The sequence below is a fragment of the Phalaenopsis equestris genome, unplaced genomic scaffold (genome assembly GCF_001263595.1).
Source record: "Phalaenopsis equestris unplaced genomic scaffold, ASM126359v1 Scaffold000002, whole genome shotgun sequence".
NCBI classification, from domain to species: domain Eukaryota; kingdom Viridiplantae; phylum Streptophyta; class Magnoliopsida; order Asparagales; family Orchidaceae; genus Phalaenopsis; species Phalaenopsis equestris.
The window spans coordinates 56,004,243-56,011,051 of NW_018164444.1; the positions used below are offsets into that span (position 1 = coordinate 56,004,243).

General features: G+C 38.8%; 1 protein-coding gene across 3 annotated transcripts in view; it reads left to right on the forward strand.

Moving 5' to 3' along the window:
* Positions 1-5,563: 5,563 nt before the first annotated feature.
* The window catches only part of LOC110032550 (serine/arginine-rich splicing factor RSZ21A-like), a gene marked incomplete at its 3' end in the record, with an annotated part of 41,527 nt that continues 40,281 nt past the window's right edge, over positions 5,564-6,809 (forward strand). For all 3 annotated transcript variants that reach the window (XM_020736213.1, XM_020736220.1, XM_020736228.1), the window contains 1 exon segment: positions 5,564-5,655.

The following is a 6,809-nucleotide window of genomic DNA, read 5'->3' on the forward strand; positions in this document are numbered from 1 at the left end:
TTCACTTCGCTCCGACCTGCCGCCCCGACCCAGCGAGCATTTCACTTCACTTTGTCTGGCCGCCCCGGCTCGACGAGCATTTCAATTCACTTCGTCGGCCGCCCCAGCTCGACGAGCACTTCATTTCGCTCCGACCGGCCGCCCCGGCCCAACAAGCACTTAACTTCACTTCATCTGACCGCCCTGGCCCGACAAGCACTTCACTTCGCTCCGTCTAGCCTCCCTGGCCTGACGAGCATTTCACTTCGCTCCGTCTAGCCGCCCCGGCTCGGCGGGCATCCCACTTCATTTCAATTGGCTTCTCTAAGCTGGTTTGTATGACACTTTGGCTCGACTAGATTCCTCGACCTAGTCGACCAACACTTACACCACCATATTGTCTTGCATGTGTGTTTGTAATTTTGCATATCGTAGCACATATGTATGAATACATTATTGTATCCTGTCTTGCATCTGTATGTCTGCATGATTATGATCAACTGCCTGAGTTGCACATTCTCTGGTGCATTGCCACTATAACATGTCCATCTTTTTTGGGCCGCCGTCGCCATGGCATGCTCATTCCGTCAAGTCACTTCCCTACCGACACACCTCTTGGGGTCGTTGTCGCCACGTTATGTCCATCTTTTTGGAGCCCCTGCCGCCATGACATGCCCATTCTGTTAGGTCACTGCCCTACCGGCATACCTTTTGGGGTTGCTGCCACCACGACATGCCCATCTTTTTTAGGCCCCTGCCCCTATGACATGCCCATTCCATTAGGTTACTGCCCTATCGACGTACCTTCTGGGGCCACTACCACTATAACATACCCATCTTGTTTGGGCCACTGCCACTACGGTATACTCATATTCGTTCGAGTCTCTGCCCCATGACATACTCATCACTTGTGTGTTTTGATTAATCATCTGCATTTGCATGTTTGCATGAATAACGAGCCATATTCATTAGAATAGTGGCTCCCGTGTTGGTCGCGATGTTTTAAAGAGCATTGCTTGCCGGGTCAATCCCGATGAGCAATGCGAGTTAAGTCATCAAGATTGACACGATTATGACTGTGCTAAGAATTCAATGGATCTAAATAGTGTCATCCCCTTTTGTGACATCATTTATATTCTTTGGATCCTTATGATGGGGCTGGTAAAGCGACCCCGTCAAAATCATACCATATCCAGATTTACCCCACTTAGATACTTAGTTGATGCACTTTTTGTTAGATGATGTGCTAAGCTAGGGTTTATGATGCTATGTAGTATTTTTGACACCTGTGGCTATTGTTGTCTGTTGTGTTGTCTTGCGCTAGCCATGTGTCACCTTCTTGCCTTTTTTTGGTGTGCTTACAAGCTTTTTATGTGTGATAGTATATTAGGGTGATCTTCTGCATGTGTCGTGCTTATTTCTACACATTCACACATGTGCTATTAGGGGGGAGCATGTAACAGTTTCTAATCATTTGCTTGTATGCGCTATTTAGCTCCCCTTAATTATAAGATACAACTTGTTATTTTGGCAATGTATGGCATGCCCGTTAACATTTGTTTTATGCAGGTCGAGTCTTTATTTTCTATTTCAAATGTATTTGATAGTGTTTTAAGAGAGTCTGTGTTGTAAATAAGGTACGGGTACGAGTTTCGAGGCGGATGATACACCGAACCATGTGACGAGGACTAGGAGCAGCAGCTTGCGTCCCGTACTTTCAGTCCGAATTTTATATTTTTGTATAGGCTTAGGATCGGACATATATATGCAGAGTCCGACTGCATTTATTGTTTTTACTGGATTATGTTGTCGGTCCAACGACATTTGACATGTTTATATATTCTTTTAAGGTGTTTTTCCTTCTATATTTCTTCTCATATGCATTTGCATGTTGGAGCGTTTTATATTGTTTATTTCTATGTACCTGAACCTCATGAAAATGCAACCTAGGCTCACTAAGGACCCTAAAATTTTAATTCTTCCTATATAAAAAAAATCATAATAATAAAAGATTGAGATAATTAAAATTTTAGGATTAAGAGATTCGAGATTTTTCAAAATCAGTCTTTACTTTTTCTGCATGGTCTTCGGGTTGGTTTTAAAATGGTTTGCATGCATGGTCATAACCTAGTCATATTTAATAGAGCCTCCACGCTTAGAAATGTGGTAGATAACTGCATCATACTTGCATGTCCCGATGACTCGCCCCCTGACCGCAACTTTATATATGCTTAAAAATACAAGATAAATATGGACGTAATAAATATTCAATAATTGTAAAGTCACACTTATCAACGCAAGTAAACGTATCACTCAAGTAATAACTCAAGTAATATAAGGCTCTAATCGGGCTTTAATTGAGTCCTATATATCGATCCCACAGGGAGTGGTTTAGAAGTGCGAACTAAGATTTTAGAAAATCAATACTTTAATCACAACAACGAAGTTCAATTTGTTTATCTGTCACTAATAGACAATTAAAATAAATAGGTAAATTTAATAACTATTAAATAACTAATGATACTAAGGAGGGTCTAATTGTGATATTTAATATATAAAAAAGCATCATTCTGCTTGTCAATAAATTATAGTAAATAGATAAAGTAAATTAGTTCAATTTATATTGTGCCAAATTGGAGCATATCTATTCTTTACCCTTTGGTCCAGACATAAAAAACATTGACTAATTCTACGCTTGTTTACTGAATCTGCAGCTAGGCTGGGAGTATACCGGCTCTCACTTCGGAGCTCCCACGTTCCCCTTGCCTGAGGGCTAACATCTACACTTCAGCACCGAAACGATAGGACCGAATTTTAGTCTGTCACTCTAAAATCTCCAATTCTACGCCCGATAATAATATTTTCTTATTTATTTGCACCCAACTTCCTAGGGCTTTGACCTCTAAGAATCTTGGATGTGATCTTCACTTTAGTTGTAAAACTCAACATATTTTAACAGATCAATTGACCAGATTGAAAGTAAATTAAGATCGAAGTGAAAAGATCATCACAATTTCTAAACATTTTTATGGTTTCACCAATTCAAATCACCATTTCACAAATCTCAAGACAAGGAGAAAGACAGAGAAACCTACTCATATCTCATGTGGAAAACACAACAAAGCTCATAATTCATATATAAAATCAAAGTCATACAAACTGCAACAAGTAAATAACTTATCTATAGTTTCTCCCCAAGAACACTCCTCGAAATTCCTCTGAATCTCTTTCTTTCTTTACAACACACAGAATTCCTCTTTGAAATAGGAAGGAAGAATAAATCTCTCACTTTCCCTCAACTCTTACAATCTCTCGAAGAATTCCTCACAATATTGGAACATTGGAACATTCTAATCTCTAGGAACTCTCTCTAGCACCTCTTTTACTCCCTAGATTCTTTCCCTCCTTCTCCTGGCTCTCCAATTTTCGGCCAAAATAGTCTTTTAAAGTTGTGGATGAGCTTTCCCAAAAGTTGCCTAAGCATCCCTTCAAAATTTGGCCTTATCCAAAGCTTGAGTAGGCATAACCGTCAAGCTCGCCATTGGCAGACTTCTGAGAATTTTGTCTTGTAGCCTTGGGAAAAACTCGTCGTCAGCAGGGTCGAGGGCGCCGTTGGCAGCCTAGTTCAAATCTCCACATTTTGGTCATTAAATTCGCTCCTTTTTGCATCTTTTTGCTCAAATGACCCAAATTTATCATTCCTGCAACAAAATATCAAAATATCTTTCTTTAAAGTGTATTATCATGAAAAACAATATAAAATAAGTATGAAAATCTCAACATATTTTCCCCTAGTCACCCCCGTGCTTTTCCAATCTGACTGACTCAACATAAATTTGCATAAGTGGTTATCCAGTACGTGTAGGGTGTTAGGAGGCTTCCCGATCCACACGAGATATAAGTCTTCTTGTTGGAGCGTTTACAACTTTATAGCTGAAATTCCGTTTTTTCTTCCTTCCTGAGGCATCCTCGCCACTTCGACAGGTATAAGTCTCACCCCTTGACGCTCCAATTTTTAGTTATATGATAAAGTTTCGTTCCTTTGACCTTAGGGCTACCGAGATTCCTGTTGATGACGTAATTCACAGATTGTTGACCAGGGATCTCAGATTGTGTTGGGTCGACTATCTTCACGACCAGGTAGACTTAGGGTCATAGTAGTTTGGGATGACGGGTCCATGGTAATTCGACCTGACTACCTCTACCTCCTATAATTACTCTTCCCTATCTTTTGACTACCCCTATTGATCCACTTATGCTCCTTTGACTTCGTTGATGTCATTTTGACAGCCTGATGCCGATAAGCTGCCGCCTGTTCGGGATACGACGATTTGTCCTCTGCCCTTACGATCCGGATGTGCTATGACGTATTGGGATACCCATGTTCAAGTGATTTATGGTTATTCGTAGGTTTCGTGAGCTGAGAAGCTGCTACCCATTTGGACGTGGGAGATTCACTCTCTGCCTGATGACGCAGCGTGAGCTTCAAAGCATCGAGACCATTCCATATGAAATAATCACCTTTTGATAAACTATACCTCAGGTTCATGATGATAAGGTAAAACTCCTTCCATCGAGAATTTTCTTGGGTATCCCCCGAGATGTATATAACCAACAGAAATACGTTCCTCTGGGAGACTTTTGACCCTGGAAAAAAAATGTTCTTTTTGGTTCTTTGGTTACAAGTGGCTTATATAGAGATTCTGCTCGTGGATGTTGTTTTTGAGATACTTTGATCTGATTTTGTTTGGACGTATACTCTCGACCCATCACACGAGGATTATCCCTATATAAGCCATTCGTTTCTTTTCTTTTTGATTTGTTTGCCTATTTGTTGTTGTACGTTAGTTCACTATTCGATTCCTCTCCTATTTGAGTCATTCATTTAGTTTTGGAGAAAGACTTACTCGAATAGGGAAATTATACGACGACATACAAAAAGACAGACTGACGACTCCGAGATCTAAAAAGAACCGAGAAAAACACTTGGTAAATTGTTAAATCTGCTAATTAACCCGCAATGTAAATTTATGAGAGAATTAGTGATGAGTCTAATCATACTCACTAATACACGAAGTCAGTTCATATCATATTCACACAGGCGCCCGTTCAATGAGCACACCGTCAATAACTCATCAATGCGCCAGGGTCTACAATAGCTTGTCGATGCCACCTAAAAAGTTGCACGAAGATGCGACTAAGAATTCATACAAAGACAAATTTAGGCTATACACTCTTACAAAAAGTCTTACAATATAATTTAAGTCACATATAGTGTTACTTCTCAGAAGCATCATAAGATACAAATCAATGCCACACAAGATCATGTATTTTATAATATTTTCATCTATATATTTAACCAAGGCACCCCTTCATATATAAATAGAGGTCACATCAATCAAATAAAAAATAGAAACAACGTGAGAGCATAGCCTTATTTATTAGTTTAATTTTAGAAAAAGTTGCATACGTGAAGTTTCACATTAAAGGAACATAATTGCCCGCTTTACCTTTTATGAATTACTGAATACCTCAATCGCCACTCCTCATTCGCGGGAGTACCGAATAAAAATTCCATTCGCGGACGCTGCGCCCAAATTTACCCCGTCTCTCGCTTCTCAGTCTTCTAGGGTTTCAAATCCCTTAGGGTTTCAAAACGTACAAAGAAGCAAGGCGGTATGTATTGGAATTCTTCTTCTTTCACTGATATTGCAAATTAGATAATGAGGATTTCTGGGAAAGTTTTTTCTTCCCCTCCGACAAGGTTCCTTTAAATGGTATATTGATTTCCGGGTTCCGAAGCCTTTGCCTGTGCAATGGCCTAGCATCTCAGTCGCTAATATATGCATATATAATTGAACCGTCTTCATCCGCTGAGGAATAAGTTAATGTTGTTTTCGATAATTTTTGACATGCAAGCATTTCCTTCTTTACTTAGTTATTGCTGCTGTGTAGGAATTTTTTGGCTATCTTTTGAATGAAGGTTCCATTAAAATTTCTCTCTCTCTCTCTCTCTCTCTCTCTCTATATATATATATATATATATATATATATTCAGTTTTTTCTATATTTCGGAGGGAGGGAGGTTGTGCCTAGAGAGGGGAAGAGAAACAGAGAGAGAGATAGAGAGAGAGAGATAGAGAGAGAGAATGAGGGAAGGAGATTCGCACTACCCTAAACATTGATATTTTCAAATTAACCACTCGGGTAATTTTTTTGAACTACCGAACTTTTGTTATATTTATGCATGCCATGATCAAACTATGGAGAATTGATAAAAATGAAAAATATGAGTTGGGTCTTTATCATAAATTTTGATATTTGAGAATTTGAAAAAAATGGATGAAAGAGGGTACATTGAGTTTCATTAGTAAGAAATACAACCGGATGGATTGAGTTTCATTATTTTGTGATGGTTTAACTATTCTTTATTCATGCAAAACTATTGGGATGATCAATAGCATATAGAAGGCCTTTAAAAAGTAGTGTTTTGCCCATGTATTTTACAAATAAAAAGCGTCAAGTATGTGTAAGCCACAATCAACTCTGTTTTTTATTCCAAACATTTGAAATTCTGTGCATTTTGAAATAGCAAATATTTTTTTCTTGCATCTGGAATAATCCGTTGTAAAAAAATTGATAAGTTTTGCTGCCGTTTAATGATAAAATTATCTTAAAATTTGTCGAAGCTATGAACATCATTAATTGTAATGATCTTAAAGAGAATGCATGACTTTGATTATTTGATTGGGTGCACGATGACATTTCTCCTCTTAGGAGAAGGAAAATCCAACTCTCTCTCCACACGCGCTCACCAAAAAAAAAAAAAA